This window comes from Hylaeus anthracinus, unplaced genomic scaffold, assembly GCF_026225885.1.
Source record: "Hylaeus anthracinus isolate JK02 unplaced genomic scaffold, UHH_iyHylAnth1.0_haploid 3, whole genome shotgun sequence".
Lineage (NCBI taxonomy): Eukaryota > Metazoa > Arthropoda > Insecta > Hymenoptera > Colletidae > Hylaeus > Hylaeus anthracinus.
This window is the reverse complement of record NW_026535284.1, coordinates 6,821,398-6,838,242: the sequence shown is the minus strand read 5'-3', so window position 1 is coordinate 6,838,242 and position 16,845 is coordinate 6,821,398. Positions and strand designations below refer to the sequence as shown.

Genomic DNA, 16,845 nt, shown 5'->3' with positions numbered 1-16,845 from the left:
CGTTCGATAGCATTCGGTAATGTAGAACGTTTGGTCGATACAGTAAGTTGTCCAGATGGTAACGTAGAACGTTTGGTCGATGCAGCAGGTCGCTCTGTAGATAATTTGAAGCACTCCATTGTCCAAGTGTTATTTGGATTAATTATTACTTGATTAAAATATTGATTAACCTTCAGGTAGTGATCTTACTACGTAACAAGAACGATAAGAATCTCCTTATCATTAAAAGCATGGCGTGGCGGTATAATTACGAACCAACATCTGGATGCATTATCGCGCGCGTGGCAACAATTACAATTTCTCGGAACGTAATTCCTTCGAATCCTAATTGCGGCATTCATTTCCGCTCCATCCCAGGCGTTCATGCGTGCGTGCACGACGCTCGTGTACGATCGACCAGCACGCACGTGCAGGATTTACCGTACCCCCGAAGACGAAATAAGCGCGATTTACCTGATCCCTTATCTAGCGGCTCGAGGGGGTGAAATTGATACCGAAAGGGCTGGTGTTATTTTTCCTCGCAGCTCGTCTCCCCTCGAGAGGGTTGCCCCTCTCTAGTAAGCGGCCAAATAAATCTTCTATTGCCGATTTCACGGGCCTCTATTGCTTTCAGTGGGACGATCTCATGGAAATCTCGAAGGAAATTCCCCCATGCTAGGGGGACAAATGTGGGGAGGACGATAACGAGCATACAAATTTGTCTCGTGGACTGATTCAGGAGCTGACGCGGTTTGAAGGATGGGAACGGGTTTTCTAGAAGGTGCTTCAGGATTTCGGTTTTTATTCAAATATTAATGGTAGGGAATGTATGAAATATTTTTATTTCATATAAAAGTTTAAGTAAATTTGAGATTCAGTTTAGAAAAATATATGAATTCAAATTAGACGTGAAAAGGGATTTATAAGATCCCTTCTTATCATTACTGTAACTGAATAAATTGTTAATGCTTGAAGAAATGTTTAATGCTTGACAAAATACGAGTAAATATATCTGCGTATAGCCAACTAGGGTTCTACATTAGCGAGTCATGTAGTACATAGCCGACAGAATGTATTACATTACCGACAGAATACATTACATTACCAACAAACTGTCCTACCCTACCAGTCGTTATTCTACTCTATCTACAAAGTTTGCAATTAATACGCCTATTAGTGCTCCAAAAAAGAAAGAAATACAACATATAGAGCTCTAGATTCTCCTTAAAGGAGCACTGAAGGTGATCATTTAAAAAATCCATTTACTATCGTTTTATATAGTCTGCAATCGAATCTCGAGGGTTTGTTAGACGATACGCGAATGGTGGCAGACGCCACCGGGTTGTTCGAGCACTGCACCCTCGTTGCGTCTACCTATATGAGTAAATCGTGAGCCAGTGGGTAGATACGGAGACGAACTGTGTGTTCACCCCTTCATTACCCACGAGTAAATACCAGTCGATTTTAATTACGGCCTTCAACGTGCAACTATATCTCTTCCTGCTTGTTATTTACTCGCGCGTCCGCCCGGGCTATCTAACTTTCTTGCTGACGGCTAAGTAGGGCTCGTGGCCGGGGACGTGATTTTCCTAATCTTTTCAGCTGTAACCAGTGGTGCTCTTTTGCGTTCCGTATCTACGAAAATTATAAGATTTAGCTTTTCGTGGGTATGCTAAGAAAGAAATTACTTTTCTGGATAGTAATAGAGGAATTCAAAACAGTTTTAATAACTCTTAATGAAGATTGTGGATGGTATTTGGACGTTAGGTGGATGTGAGACATTTGCAAATTAAATTTTGGCCATTGTTGATTATATTATCTTTTAATATGCTTCGAATGTTAACAATTTTTCAGACTGTTGATAAACTGTTTAAGTATAACTGTTAATACATAATTTATAAAAATGAATTTTTTTTGAAAACTAATTATGTACTGGATACTTCTTTTCTTTTACGGATTACTAGTACTAGTCACAGATCCTCGGGGTTGTCCTTGCTAGTCTGAATTTAATCGCACATTACACTTTACACACTTTACATTTTACAGTTTTTATATCTAAAGATGAATGAATATACATCTTCGAATTAATCGAATATTTACAGTGCATATAGCAACATTGAGTCTTGGATTAAATATTAATAAGAATCACGGTTCAGAATAAGTATTCATCGGACACAATAATCGTGAGAAATTTGTCTATATCATTATATCTGTTAGCTAGAATAACTAAAAATTAATTTCTGACAATAGGTACATTAATTATTAACAATGTTTCTTCAATCAATGACCGAGCAAAGCCTTCCTGCAAAGCCTTCTTGGTACTTCTACACCCCTTGATCAAGGCTTAAAATTAATATGGTATTTCTTACTGCTTCTCAAGACACTATACAACAAATTAACAAATATATAGAACTACATTTTCCCCAGGAAACATCTACACTAGCCTTGCATACCTACTCTACTATCACTCCAATCACGTACGAATTAATTCATGAACCTATCAATAACCCTAAAATAATTTCATTTACAATTCCAAATTAAAAATTCATCATTTCCTTACATTTTACATTATTTTACTCTACTTCTGGCTTAATCGAAGTGAAAGTTATACTTCTTGGTCTCGCGTAGATCCCCTGAGTTCTGGCCAGTGGTTTTTGCAACCCTAACAAGCGATTCGCGGATTAAGCCGGATTCTCGAAGGGTCGCGATAAACATCGCGAGAAGCATCTCTTCCTCCTCGTTGCCAGGACGAAAGTAAGTAAGGGGCAAAGGTTAAGGAGCGATAAGATCTCCGGAATTCCGCCCTCTCGTCGATATTTCTCGCGGACGCGCCTATTACGGATCCCTTTCCTTTGCAGCGCGAAATAGCGCTCGGTCCTCTTTATCTACGCCGGTCTCCCCCGCTTCCCGCCCTTCGTTCCTTTCCGTATTTCCGTTATCTAATGTTTATGGACGAGGTGATCCGCTGTATAAGCAGCCGATCGCTCCTTAAACGCAGCCAGCCGAATTTATTCCCGTCGTTTGACGCTTCCTTACCTCTCCGCGGCTCGAGACAAGATTGTTTAAGGCGTTCCTGAAAGGTTCCCCCGCGACACCTCGATTGTTTTAAGCGTCACTTCCGCGGCGATGGAAATGCAAAGCGACTTCGCGCTCAGGCTTCTGTCGAACGACGAAACGAAACTTTTGTGCTCTGCTTGGGATCAATTATGGTATTGAAACTGCATTTCATATTCGTTTCGATTGTTTAAACGGGGAATCGATGGTTTGGGAGTTAGTTCATTCCTAAATTGAGTAAATTGAGAACTAAAGGGAATAAATCTGTAGGGCTGGTAGATGTTTACATGAGAAAATGGGATTCGTAAATTTTATAGTATTTTCTTGGCAAAGTAGGAAATTTGCTTCTTGAAAGAAAGATGAAATGCTCTTTCAATAATGCAGCGCCCTTTGTCGGCAACATGGATCGTGCCTCGTTAATTTGAAATCCTAATCAGTAAAAGAATTTATCGACAGTCTTACGTTACTAGTAGACTCACTCGTCTTGTCGATCGAGTCTTTTACATTACCAAGTCTTATCGACAGAGTAGAATGCGCGAACTATCATTGCTCCGTACTTAATCAATATTTCAAGATATCTATCACACTATCATTCAGTCACTCGTCTCACGTGATATACATGGAATATTCTAATCCAGGATCCGTTCGCAATTATAAAGAGTCGCTCAGGAATTGACAGGGTCATCATCGGCGCATCGCGGCCAATTGTGATATATCACGGGACGTTAAGCGTTCCGCCTGTAATTTACTCGGGCTGGTCATGAATTGGAATTCCTGCCTAGGGCTGAGCGAACGACGTATCTAAATGGTAATGGACCCTTGTCACGCCAAAGAAGCGAAAGCTTAGTTCTAAAACCTCGGAACGTGACGCGAACTGACGTCGGTCAGGTGGCGTGCATCGACTACTCGCGAAACATTAGCGAATATTGAATATTGCCCACGCAATGGACCGTGTACTCCACGCGGCCTGTCAATTATTCGATGCTAGTAGAAGAGTCGAGGGATATCCAGAAAAACGTGTGTATGGAAATCTTGGAGTCGCGTGATTTTAATGTAAAATATTTAATATTCTCTTCAATATTCTCCTCTACTTGTGTTATTGCTAAAAAATGCAGTTCTGATGAAAAATAAGGTGTATAATTTTTGGAGCTATAATGAATACAATTTAACAACTTCTTGTGCAATTTTTAATTTTGTATTTTTGTATGTTATTAAGCAGATACTAAAACTGTATTTTTTCATATGTATATATATAATGTTACCTAATCAATAAATCATCACAAAGTATTTACATATCTTTATCTTATATTTCTTGTGTCGCGAACAAAATCACAACCATGAATGGGGTCGTGAATGAAAAAAGTTCAAGACGTCCTGATATATAACGATGGCTACGAATGATGACTATGTACAACTACCCTTTATAATGACTATATACGATCACCATATATGATAATCCACTGTTTATGATGACTATATGTCGACTATGTACACATCCTTGGAATGCGCGTATTCTGTACATTTTCATCTTCGCCCATTCACGTCCAAAATTCGAAATTCCTTCCTTTTCTTAGATCTCGTGGTACCTATTTCTGAATATGATCTAAAGCAAATGGCGGAGTGTGCCTAAATATATCGAATTGGCTTGTTAGCAAGGACTAAAATACCCGTTGCTTGTAGTATACCTGGCATAGTCAGGTGGCGTGCGTCCATCAGTCATCCGCGAGACATTTGCGAACTCTGACTATCGCTTGTGTAATACACGAAGATTACCAACGGTCTGTCAGCTGTTCCGCGAAAGTAAACACGCGAGAATGAGCGACGGAAGACGACGAGGAAGGTTTTCGCGTTGTCATTCCGGCGAAAGCCATTTGCTAGGTCGTTTAGGTGGAAAGGACACGCGTTTAATAGGGTTCGATGATCCTGCGCGCGGAAAATAGCCGCGAAATGTTGGCCAATGGACGTACAGTGATAATTTTATTGCGTTGTTGTTCGGTACAGCTGGCCACGATGGGAAGATAATTGCGTTTCGGTGGTGTTTGTTTGGCGAGGGTAGTAAAAGATCGCATTCTTCATTGTTTAACGTTTGTTTCTTTTGACAACGATGGGGCGAAAATAGCTAAAAATATAATAAAAGTATAGAATTCTGTTGTTAGTCAGCCGGTCATTTTTGTTTTGTTCCTGCCGGTTGTTATATAGGAAAGTACACTGTGTTACAAGAGTTTGCATGATTGCTAGAATTTGTTGCAGCCTTCTTCTGAAATTAATTTCAAAGGGATGAATGCACTTCTAGACTTTCTCTTTTGTAGAATGTTTACGTGTATCTTGGAGACCAAGAAAATAATTTTTCTTACTTACTTATGTGGGTCGTAAAAATGGCTCGGCATTCTGCTGATCGAGGACCATTTTTCTGTAGTCCTGTTGGTTCTGCAGTGATCTGACCTTTGAAATTAAAGGTACCGAAATTTCCTTAGAGCGAAGGTCTTTCTATTTGAGCACTATGACTATACTATCACACTTTCGTACAATTATACAATAGTCAAATAAAACTAGAAAGAATAAAGAACAAAAGGCACACGTTACGATTCGGCTCGCAAACGATTTCGCCCGAGGAAGGATACCACTTCCCATTGAATCATTGATAACGCTTCTTCTCTCCAGCTGTACACGTTTTTTACGCGGGAGTACATAAAACGAGATGAGCAAACATACAATGGAGCAATCAAAGAATAAATTGGGGCTCGCGACAAAGCTGCACGGTCTGTCTGCGAGCGTAAAACCTCCTATGCCAGTGTGCAGCCGTGAAAAATTTGTCCTAGCGAGGCAACAACGTTCCGAACAACACATTTTCCTCCGCATTTGCCGATATAACTCAAGGAAATCTGGCACGGACGTGAGGCGAATATATCCTCCCACATGGAACGTGAAAATCAGTATATTATACGCGCCTCCATCCCTCTATATATATGTATCTCTCTCTCTCGTTCCAAGTCGATTTCGTGCGCGATCTCGAAGAAAACGTTTTGCTTTTCGTGTACCTTTCGAGTTACGAGAGCGCCAGATTGCATGTTTTCTACGTACGGTTCTCATCGCCGAGAATTTCTTATATCTAAAGATCTTACTAATGTTTCGCTGACGATTAGCTCGCTGTTACTCGCAACGAAGAATTGTTCAAGGTCGAGGTAGAAAGAATCGGGGTTTCTTCGATCGTCCTCTACATGAACTGTACAGTCGTGCTTAATACCAAGTACGAAACTGTGAAGATCGAAGGAAACAAAGTTCCTGAGAGGCAGTAATTAATGAGCAAAAATTGATTTGAGAAATTTAAAAATTTCGTTTATGCAGGGCTCCTGACTTCGTTTCGTTACTGGATTTTGGTATGTGCGTTGATATATATACACCCTTTGCAGTCAAAGGGTGTCTAATTAATATTAGAAATTGGTGTTTGTTTTTTGGGGTTGTTGTAGGTTGAATTTTGATAGAGTACAAATTAATTTGTTATAAAGCGTTTTCTATCATAGCCTAGAGGGTAAAATTTAGGCAAATGATTTTTTTAAATCGTATTTTTTGGTGGAATGGAAATAATAATTGTATTAATAAATTGTCTGATAAAATGTAATACAGTATAATAATGTGTGATATGATATAATATTGACTGATAAAATATAATACAGTGTTATACTGTGTTATATACAGTATAACGCAGTATTATATATTATTATACAGTGCTGTATAATGTACAACGTTACAGTTCCACATTGTATTACGTTACATTGTATCTCACTTTATTATACATCAATGTATTGTACTAAATTATACTGTACATTACATTGCATACAACTATTGCTAGTATTACATAATTGTATTGTATAAGACTGTGTTATACTGTATTATATTGTATCATACAGTACTATATATTATTATACAGTGCTATTATAGACAATGTTACAATTCTACATTGTATATAGAATTTATTATACATCAATGTTTTGTATTAAATTATATTGTACATTACATTGCATACAACTATTGCTAGTATTACATAATTATATTATATAATACTGTGTTATACCGTATTAGATTGTATCATACAGTACTACATATTATTATACAGTGCTATAATGTACAACATTACAGTTCTACATTGTATTACGTTACATTGCATCTCACTTTATTATACATCAACGTATTGTACTAAATTATGCCGTACACTACATTGGATAAAATAAAATCGTACACACCAAATTTCAAAGAATTCGCAAATACCTCAGACGAATTCGCAAATTACCAATCAATAGCAATACTGCTGGTAAGTCTGCCGATGGCGCGTCATCATGATTAAGGTTTCCCCGGTATCAGAGATCTTTAAAGGGTCGCAGCGTTTGCGAATTACCAGCGCACAGGATGCAAAACGCGGCATGCCCCGAAAGCTAATATTATTAGTAGCTCACAATAGAGTCTCGATTATCCTACTCGCTCGGAGCCCCTGCAAAAGGAATGCCGTGGAATAAAGTTTACCCTTTGACGGTGTTCTCCGACCATGCGAACGTCGACCGAATGGAGAGTTACCGAAGCATACGCGGCGTTACGAACTTTACGCCGCGGCGCCGCGATATTACTTATTGCGGGAAGATCGTTGCTTTCGAGACGGAAACGTTTCGTTCGGGTGATAAAACGGCAAGCCGTCGTTGGGGGAGGGGGAGGGGGGGAGAGGAGTGGAATCGATCACAGGCTTGATTTCAAATGCGTTTTGCATCGAGGAATACTTACTCGGACGAATACAAAATGCATGATGTAGAATCAATTTCCGTGAAAGCGTTAACCATTTCCGTGCTGGAGTTTCTTTAGGCAGACGCTCGGGAAAACACACCAGGCACGATTTTTGCGCCGCTTTTCAGATACTTGGAGGCGGCTGCGAGAATATATTCGGAAATTCCGCGGTCGTGTTCTACATTTTATTAGATTACGCAAGATTGCTGTGGCAGAGTGGAGAAAGAAGGGGTTTTTATTACTATCGACAACATTAGGAAGCAGATTACTGTGTACAATTAATTCAATTGGGAAACTAAATAATTTCTATACGTGGTAGTCAACAATCTTACATGGTAGTTAGAGATATCTGTTTTTATTAAATTAACCCTCTATTTGCCGAATGTTTTTTCTGCAGGCAACTTTCAAGGTGTTAGGTTGGTGCATATGAAATGTCGTTTTTTTTAGCGTTTGAAACATTCGGGCCAATAACATTCATTTTAGTCTATTCTGTCATCAATTGATTGTAATCGTGTTAAAGAGGAAGAAATATACTCCAAGCCACTCCCGTTAAAATACCAAAGATGTTTAGAATACTTGAAATGAGTATAAACTTGTAAAAATGGCGGTGAAAATTGCTACAAAGCAAAACATTTTAGTTTTAGTTTTAGGTTTTGAAGAAGGTTATGCGAATGTTGCGATAATTCAATGCTGATTTTAACAATTCAAAGCTGGAGGTTTCTTTATTAGAAAACTGACTTACTCATCATCATTTTCTACCCCCTGATTGCATAATTAATGCAGAATCTTATTGCAACGAAGTAGAAGAAATCCATCAAAAATTAATAAAAATATAGAATTATGTGAAAATTATTTTAATTAAATGTACAACGTAAAATGTACAACTATTTTGATTAAAAATAGTTCTATATAGGTAGAGTTTCATTTGTATAAACAACATTTCATATACATTACCAACCTAACATTTACTTTGATATATCAGGGCGATGATGCTGTCAATCATCTTCAACATCCTTATTGATTATCAGAGAAATTATACAATTAAGACGTATACGTCATATCGCGAAGAAACTAAACTTATTTGGTACTACAACTATATACTATCGCGTAACCAGAAAGTTACACAGACCTATAGAAATTCTTCCACTGTCGCTAATGGGACGGTTTACCTTCGTTCGAAAATACCATCTCAGATCTTCAAAAGCAAAGACGTCGTAACGTCCCCGGTCCATCGATCACTCGATTGAGCGAATGCTGCAGCCGGCTTCGGGCCAGAGGAAAAAAAACACAACGCCGGCCGCGAGATTTATGCGGTCGTTATCGCGGGTGAAACGAGTGGACATCGATGAACAAAGAAAAGAAAAACGATCGTCCATCGATTCCTATCGAATTACACGTTGGAGCGGTTCCTGCCGTTGTAAAAAATAGTTTTTATTCGGCGGGTACGATCATTCGTACCGATTATTGCGCTCTTCCGCGCGAAGAGTAATGCTCCCCTGGCAGCGGGCATCGTTTGCTTCGCGCGGACCTCTAAAGCGTGCTGGCAGAAAAATGGCGAAACGACCGCCCGGCTGAAAGAACGAGGCGAAAGGGGAAAGGAGAAAGAACGGGGCAGGAGGGAGGGAGGGAGGGGGTATAAAGTAAGAGGAGCGGAAGCATTAGTGGTATTGCCATACTATTACTCGCGCCCCTCTTAATAGCCCGCCCATTAAAGATAATGAACGTAAATTATGCGTAACGGAGCACGGTTAAAAAGGTTGCCTCTATCTACCGCAAAAGGCACAGCCCGTTCTAAATTGACTGTACAACTGGACGGTTCCGCATGGCGGGACACGCGCGACGGAACAAGTAGATCGGAATGAAGAATTTATTGTCACGCCAAAACTGGTTGCGTCGGCTACCGTTCAGCGAGGAATAATACGCATGAAACGCGCCGTGTAAAGGTTAGGCAACGTCTTATGCATTGGATACGTATTTTTGAGATGATGTGTTGATCCCCGTAGGCGTAGGTGCGTTTATGGACATAATAGGTACACACCTTGTTGTTTGTAGGTTTAGAACTCTAGTTTAAATAAAAATATTTATAATCGTCATTTTGTTATTATATGTTACATTAAAAATCTTATTAGGTTCTCGACCTGATCTCCATTGGAATGAATCTTCGTATTTCATAACCTCGATCTCAACTTGATGATCATTATAACATATGAATGTATATGAGTTTATTAGCAATAAAATTTTGCTTATTATACTATTCTTCTAATAGTATTACTCTTCTAATCTTCTAATTACGAATGTATTTGATAATAAGATTGGATTGTCTAGAATGTTCATGTCGATTTTCGGTAGGTGGTATAGGTCTGAATATATCAGAATGGTTAAAAACAAATAACATGTATACATCCTTTAAAGAGTTAAAAGGTTTTGGAAGAAAATGGTACCAATATAACTCAATATATAACACAATAAATATATATCAAAATTCAAATGTGCCCCTGAATTTTTCTTAAAAATTGACACAAACTTTCTGGTCAATAGTAATAATTCGACAAATGGACCTCAATCAACAGAGTACCTATTTTTACCTCGCCATTTTTACCTCGCTTCATAACTAACAAATACTATTTTCTTAGTCTTCAAGATACGTGCGAACATCGCGTGAAAAGTCTGGATTATTATTCATTTCCTTAGAATTAATATCTAAAGAAGACAATGTTGCCAATGATAGTAACTGAGGCAACGTTGCCTTGGCGAATTGTACAGTTGGCAATTTTGGGGTAATTCGTGACCCTCCTCGAATTGAACGATGGTCCAGCCTTCGTAAAAGTCCAAAGTCCCCTCCAATAGTCCTTCCATTCTCTAAAAACCTCGTCCTTCATCCCCGGACACTAATCCATCCTTAAACCGTCGCGACATCTCGAGGAAGGATCAACTATCGTCCATTTCCCGGCTCAGCCCCGTAACAGCATGATTTCCGACGACTCGTTTCGTCGCTGTCCATCCTCCTCGGCCAACTTTCTCGGTCGCGGGATGATTCGTCCGTCGGCGTTCAACGGATTTGTGTAGCCGTCGCTGCAACATTCTGGCACGAGTATCTCCGAATGTCCTTCGAGCTGTCACTTACTGTCCCAAAGAAATAACATTTCCTCCTTCAGCATCAGCGCGACATTGTCGTAGTCGTCTTCGTAGCGCTGTCCGTTTCGTCCCCGTTGGACATCCCCAGTTTTCCTTCCAGCTTTCCTCCCCTGGACGACGTCGCGGCGAGCGGATCCTTGTCCTCTCGGATTTTTGTTTTTCGCAGACCATTCTTGCCCGTAGGAGGACCTGGCCACGCTAAGCGTTGCGCAAGTGTCAGCTTGAATAATGCACTATAATGGTGAGCTCGGAGCATTTCGCTTGACGTTGCTTGTTCCGAGGACGATGGTTGCCTGTATGAGAGCTTTTATGGTTGGTATATACAGGGAGAGTCTTCGAGGATGCCTAAAATTCCTTTGTTGCTTTTAATGATGAAGGTGGCTGGTTCGGAGGTGACATACTGTGATAGAAAAGAAAATTATCTGAAGGTCTTATTTTATGGAATTTTAAGGTCATTGTTTTTTAAAGGGTTTGGGGTATTTTAATTATTGTAATGTTATAGTTGATAGACAAATTTAAATATGCGTGATATATTGAACTTCAGATGACCTGAGGAGTTATTCTCATAATGATATGAAATAATTTTTTACTTAATCCCGTTTCAATGATACATTTTTTTTTTATAATATTTCTACTTATGTGTAAAGCTTAGATGACTTACAATTTTATATTGTTTTAAATCAAACTTGCACGGTTCCTAGTATCTTTTAAATTAGAGTAACATCGGAGCGAAATGTTTAATTAAATTGTCAATGCAAAAATTTGTTTCTAGTATGTCTTTTGCAATTAATGAGCGACATAAATACGACTCTGGAAGCAGTAGGATGAAAATATAGGCATAGTTCTCGGGTTCGGACCAATGAACGCTCGCGCAAAGTTCCATCAAAATCAGCGTCCGATAGTTTGCGATGTTTCCTTGTTAGGAACGTGATTTGATAGCTGCGAATTCGGTTGATGGCTAAACTTACAAACCTAATTTGACATCTACGTGTTCAGTTCCCGCTGAGATCTGGAAACGTGAATCGATAGCTACGAATTCACTTGGCGACGAAACTTACAAATGCGATTTGCATTATAAGATTGATAACCATGGAATGTAACTTGGTAAATTCGCGGACCAGTGTTTTCTGACATGCGCCAGCCATTCTTCATCCCCAAGATAAATACAATAATCTCCTATAGTTTGACCATTTAAAGAGTTCCAAAAGTGGCTTTAAAATTGGTACTTTATTCATGAAACATAAGTGATATTCAATTTATATTTACGATAGATTATATTTTAATATACTCATATATTTATCATTATAGATACGTACATACATTACAACAGTACATACATATACATTGCAATGTATCACGTTCAATTATCATATTGTTAAATTTAATTGATAGTAAACATGATTAGAATTGAACATGAAACATATTGAAAATGATATTCGATTCATATTTACAATTGATAGATACGTATATACATATTATAACAGTATATATTATAACGTGTCACTTTCTATTATCATATTCTTAAATTTAATTGATAGTGCACATAATTAGAATTGAACATGAAATATATTAAAAATGCTTATCATAATAAATATGTATATATATTATAATAGTGCATATATTTTATATTGTATCACTTTTAATTATCATATTCTTAAATATAAATGACAGTACACATGATTAGAATTAAAAAATAAAGATGATGTCATTTGACAAACCCCTAAAGTCTCCTTTGGAAAATCCTATTTCTAAAACATCTTCTCGCGAGTGCGCAAATAAAAATATAGACCATCCCGTGAAAATAACAAATATCATCCCCAAGTAATTTCCAATTAATTTGCATCACTGTTTTTTTTCATCTACTCCGATATATCCCACCCCTCCTTTCTTCCAGGTGATAGACTAATTTAATCAGCTTAAATCTTTTTATCCAATCCTCATGTCATCTGCGATTTGCGTTGTTTCAATTCCCCAACAACTCGATTACCGTTTCATCTAACCGTACGTATGTCTGTTTTAGGGATTGCCTCCGACGCGAATTGGATGCAGCGACGTCATCAGGAGTTCCCTACACGGTGAGTACATCTACGAAGAACTTGAACCTCGAGGCGGTATTCTGTCGCCAACTATAATTCCAGCAGAGCGCGTAGGTCGTTCTGAATCTTTTCGAGATGAAGTGATTTAAATATTTACCATTCACAAACTTACTTAATTTACAGGAAGATCCCGACAACGGGCCACGTTGAAATCTTCTTGCGTCGTTGAATTTATTGAATTTCATGCTGAACCCTCGAGTTTGAAGGGTTTTTGCTTCATTCTTTCAAGCCATTCCATTGTATAATTCAAGGATCTTTGGGTTCTGTTATTCTGGCTCGTGTAGATGCAAATTCTATCGATTCTTTAGGACGATTCAGTGGTTCAAAAAGGAAGCTGGATAATATTAAGGCAGGGAAAGGTTTTGATATTGGAAAATTAGGAGGCAATGTTACGCGGGTTTAGGGTTTCAGGAAATCAGTCTAGTCGATGCTCTGATTTAGTAAACGTAAAAGTTAGATATAAGTAAATTAAAAAATCTTGAGAATCCTTCACAAGAGCAAAGACTTCCTATGGTACTCTAATGATACTCTACCACCCAAGAAAAAACTTCTCACTTCTATGCATTCTAAATCTACTTTAATACATTAGGTTCATAAACATTAATCTTAATTTTCACGATGAATTTCTCAGTACGGTATATTATTTAAAAATTGGTAACTTGATCAAGGAATGGGGAAGTGGCCAACATTGGGTGCCTCGAAAAAAAAAGAGGATCACGCGATCCAAGAAAACATCGCGGCTCCAGTAGGTAAAATGGACCTTAACACGGTTATCCGAGTCATGAATAAATTTAGCACGGCGACCGAGATTACGAGGCCGAGGAAGTAATGATATATAGGAGAGGAGACGCAGCTTTACCCCTTGCCTCCGTCACGACGACGTTATCGAGCAACCATCCCTCCCCCAGGTGTTCAGGCAGCGCAGGCATGCAACGTACATACCCCTGGCCGTGTGTGACACGTGTGAAACGTGTCCGCGAGAAAGCTCCGTCGAGTCAAAAGCACGGAGAGGTGAGATCAGCGTTTCCCAACCTTTAGCAGCTTGCAGAACTAACGTCAGTTCGCGTGACGTAGTTTAATAGAAAGTTGAGGAAACAGATATTTACGAGAGATTGATACATAGATTTGGCTCAAGCACTTTGGAAAATACGTAGAAGTTGGCAGGAATTGTTAGAAAATAGTGATGGCTATCAGATTGCAGGAAGATTGGAATTAGGGTTCTGTATTCTGAAAAGTAGGGGGATGAAACTAGAATGCTTTTGTTTCGACTTGTGTTTATATTGAGGCAGAGTGTATAGGTAGAAAGTGGACACTGTCATGTCTGTCAGGTTGCAGAAAAATTCGAACTAGAGTGCAGCATTCTGAAAAGCAATGACACTTGAATGCTCTTGTTTCAATTTTTATTCATACTGAAAAAGAGTATCTAACTACAAAAATTAAACACAGAGATGCTTGTTAGGTTGCAGGAAAATTGAGACCGGGTTCCTGTATCCTAAAAGCCAGGGGATTGAAACTTGAATAGTCTTATTTCAACTTATGCCATTTCGAAGTCAAATTTTCATTCACAATACTTCTTCGAACAACTCACTTCTCTAAAAATATTAAACAGTTCACACGCATGTTATGCAGTTATTATACAATACCCAAGAAACTGTTTATTTTACAGAACTGCAAAGCTTTCCCTGTTCTCTTCTCAGTACTCGACCAACAATTCCTTCATACTTTTGTTCAAGATATCACTTTCAGCCCGTGGGCCACGTGAAGACGATCCCGGCCCCCCAGTAGCCCACGCTTGGGAACCCCTGAGATGAAAGAGGGCCATACAGAGCGGAGACCGTGAGCGACGGAGGGGAGGGCGAGCCGCTCGAAAACATTTGCAGCGAATCGGATTAACGCGGGTATTTAATCCCGCCCGCGGCTTTCTCGTCGGCAAAATGAAAAGCGGGACAGGTAAAAAGGCGTATTAAAAAAAAGCGGGGGTCGTGAGAGGGAGGGAAGATGGCGGGCGCGGACTCTGAAAGAGGAACTCGGCGACGCGGCCGCGACAGAGAAAAGGGAGGAGTAAGATACAGAGGACCTTCGATGAAATCTCATCTCTTTAATGGGGAGAAACTTTTCCAGCGAGCGAAGTCATCCCCCTCGAGCTTTCTCATCGAGTGTCGGATTTCTGGCTGATCGCGCTGCCGCTGCGAACGACACAGACACCCTTGAATCTGCGTGGAGGGGGAAGGGGGCAGGCAGAGAGTTTCTTCCTCTTGTATTATGTTTTTTCTCTCTCTTTCTCTCTCTCTCTCTCTCTCTCTCTCTCTCTCTCTCCTCCCTGTCTCTCTCGCCAGAGTTGGTACGGGTCGAAGGAGGGCTCGTGTTTTTTAATCATCTTGAAAAGGAACTCACACGTGTCTTACGTTTGAATCGACGCGCATCGGGACCCGACTCCCTCGCAGAAAGGGTGAACGAGGGTGTTAACATTAATCTGTTTTAAGGGCGTCGGCTATTCGAAGCGAACGCGAATTTGTCCTTCGATGAATTTCCAGTTCGTTGTATCTCGTTGTTTGCGCTCGAGTCTCTGCGGTGTTTCTCGAGGTCCGAAACCATCGGACTTAAGCATTGGTTGCTCGTGGTAATTTCGTGAGACGATTGTCTTCGATGATGTTCCTTACTTGGTCCAATGTTTACTGGGAATTTTCGGTTTATTCGGTCTTGTGCACTTTGCTTGTTTATGTCAATTTGCCGGAGCGATTGTCTGTTTCATCTTGGTTCTTACAATTGGTAGCACTGTTCGATGTTGATGTAGGGAACAATTCATCTTGGTCTTCGGAAGGATCTTCCAATGTTGATGACGAGTTTGTTCTTCATCTCCAACTCGAATCATTTACATTGGTTTGGATTAGGTCTGACAGAATTCATCTTGATCTTTGTTAGCATCTCCCAATATTGACGATGATTTTTTATTCTATCATTAAATTAAACAATTCATCTTGGTATTTACCAGGATCTTCCAATGTTGAAGACGAAATTGTACTTCATCTTCAAAATAAACAATTCATTTTAGCTTTTCTCATCTCCGTCAGAACTCATCTTTGTCTTCATTGTTATATTTTAATGTTGACGATTTTTTATTCTATCTTAAAGTTAAATAATTCTTCTGGATCTTCATCATGTTTGCCTTTATTAACTTTTCCCAATGTTGTATTCAACCTTTAATTTAAACAATTCATCATAATCGTCTTAATTTATTCAGAAACCTCTTCAGTTACAAAAGATACTAAAAAGATACTAAAAGTTGTATATCCCTCTAAAAATAATTATACTGCACTCTTATCTCAATTTATCTTCGAGAACCAAGAGTAAAAAAATCCACTCAACTTATTATCACGAATTAAAATCCAGGAACTAAATAAAGTTGAACGTCGGAGATTCAGATTTCCAAGGAAACGATGCGTGGAAAGTCAGAAGACATCTTTTAACGAGCAAAGAACGGAGAAAATGTCGCGAAAGATGCTAGCAGAGTAATTAAACTAATTACGACTTTCCAATGGTAGCTTCGAACGAGATGCCTTCACGAATCGTACACGCATACTAGATTCTACGACACAAACACACCTCTAGAACAAGTTAGTTACTCTTAAACGTCGTCATAGTCTTCAAATTATCGTACGTTCCAGACCAATGGCGAAGACCTTCTAGATTTTAACCTCGTATAATTGCTTCTGGTTCAGTTCGTAATTCTCGCGAGGACCTCGAATGAGAGAAACATGCGCGGCATAAATTTCCTTGCGTGTGTTATTTAAGGGTTGCTTTTACTCTTTGT

The 16,845-nt window shown here is 39.2% G+C and overlaps 1 protein-coding gene across 1 annotated transcript in view; it reads left to right on the top strand.

The window, feature by feature from the left end:
• The first annotated feature begins 9,715 nt into the window (after nt 1-9,715).
• LOC128893749 (fez family zinc finger protein erm-like) overlaps nt 9,716-16,845 on the top strand; it is a 317,960-nt gene continuing 310,830 nt past the window's right edge. Inside the window, exons 1-2 of the mRNA XM_054154957.1 lie at nt 9,716-9,746; nt 12,959-13,013. The gene's annotated coding sequence lies outside the window, so the exon portion shown is untranslated. The remainder of the gene's footprint in view (nt 9,747-12,958; nt 13,014-16,845) is intronic.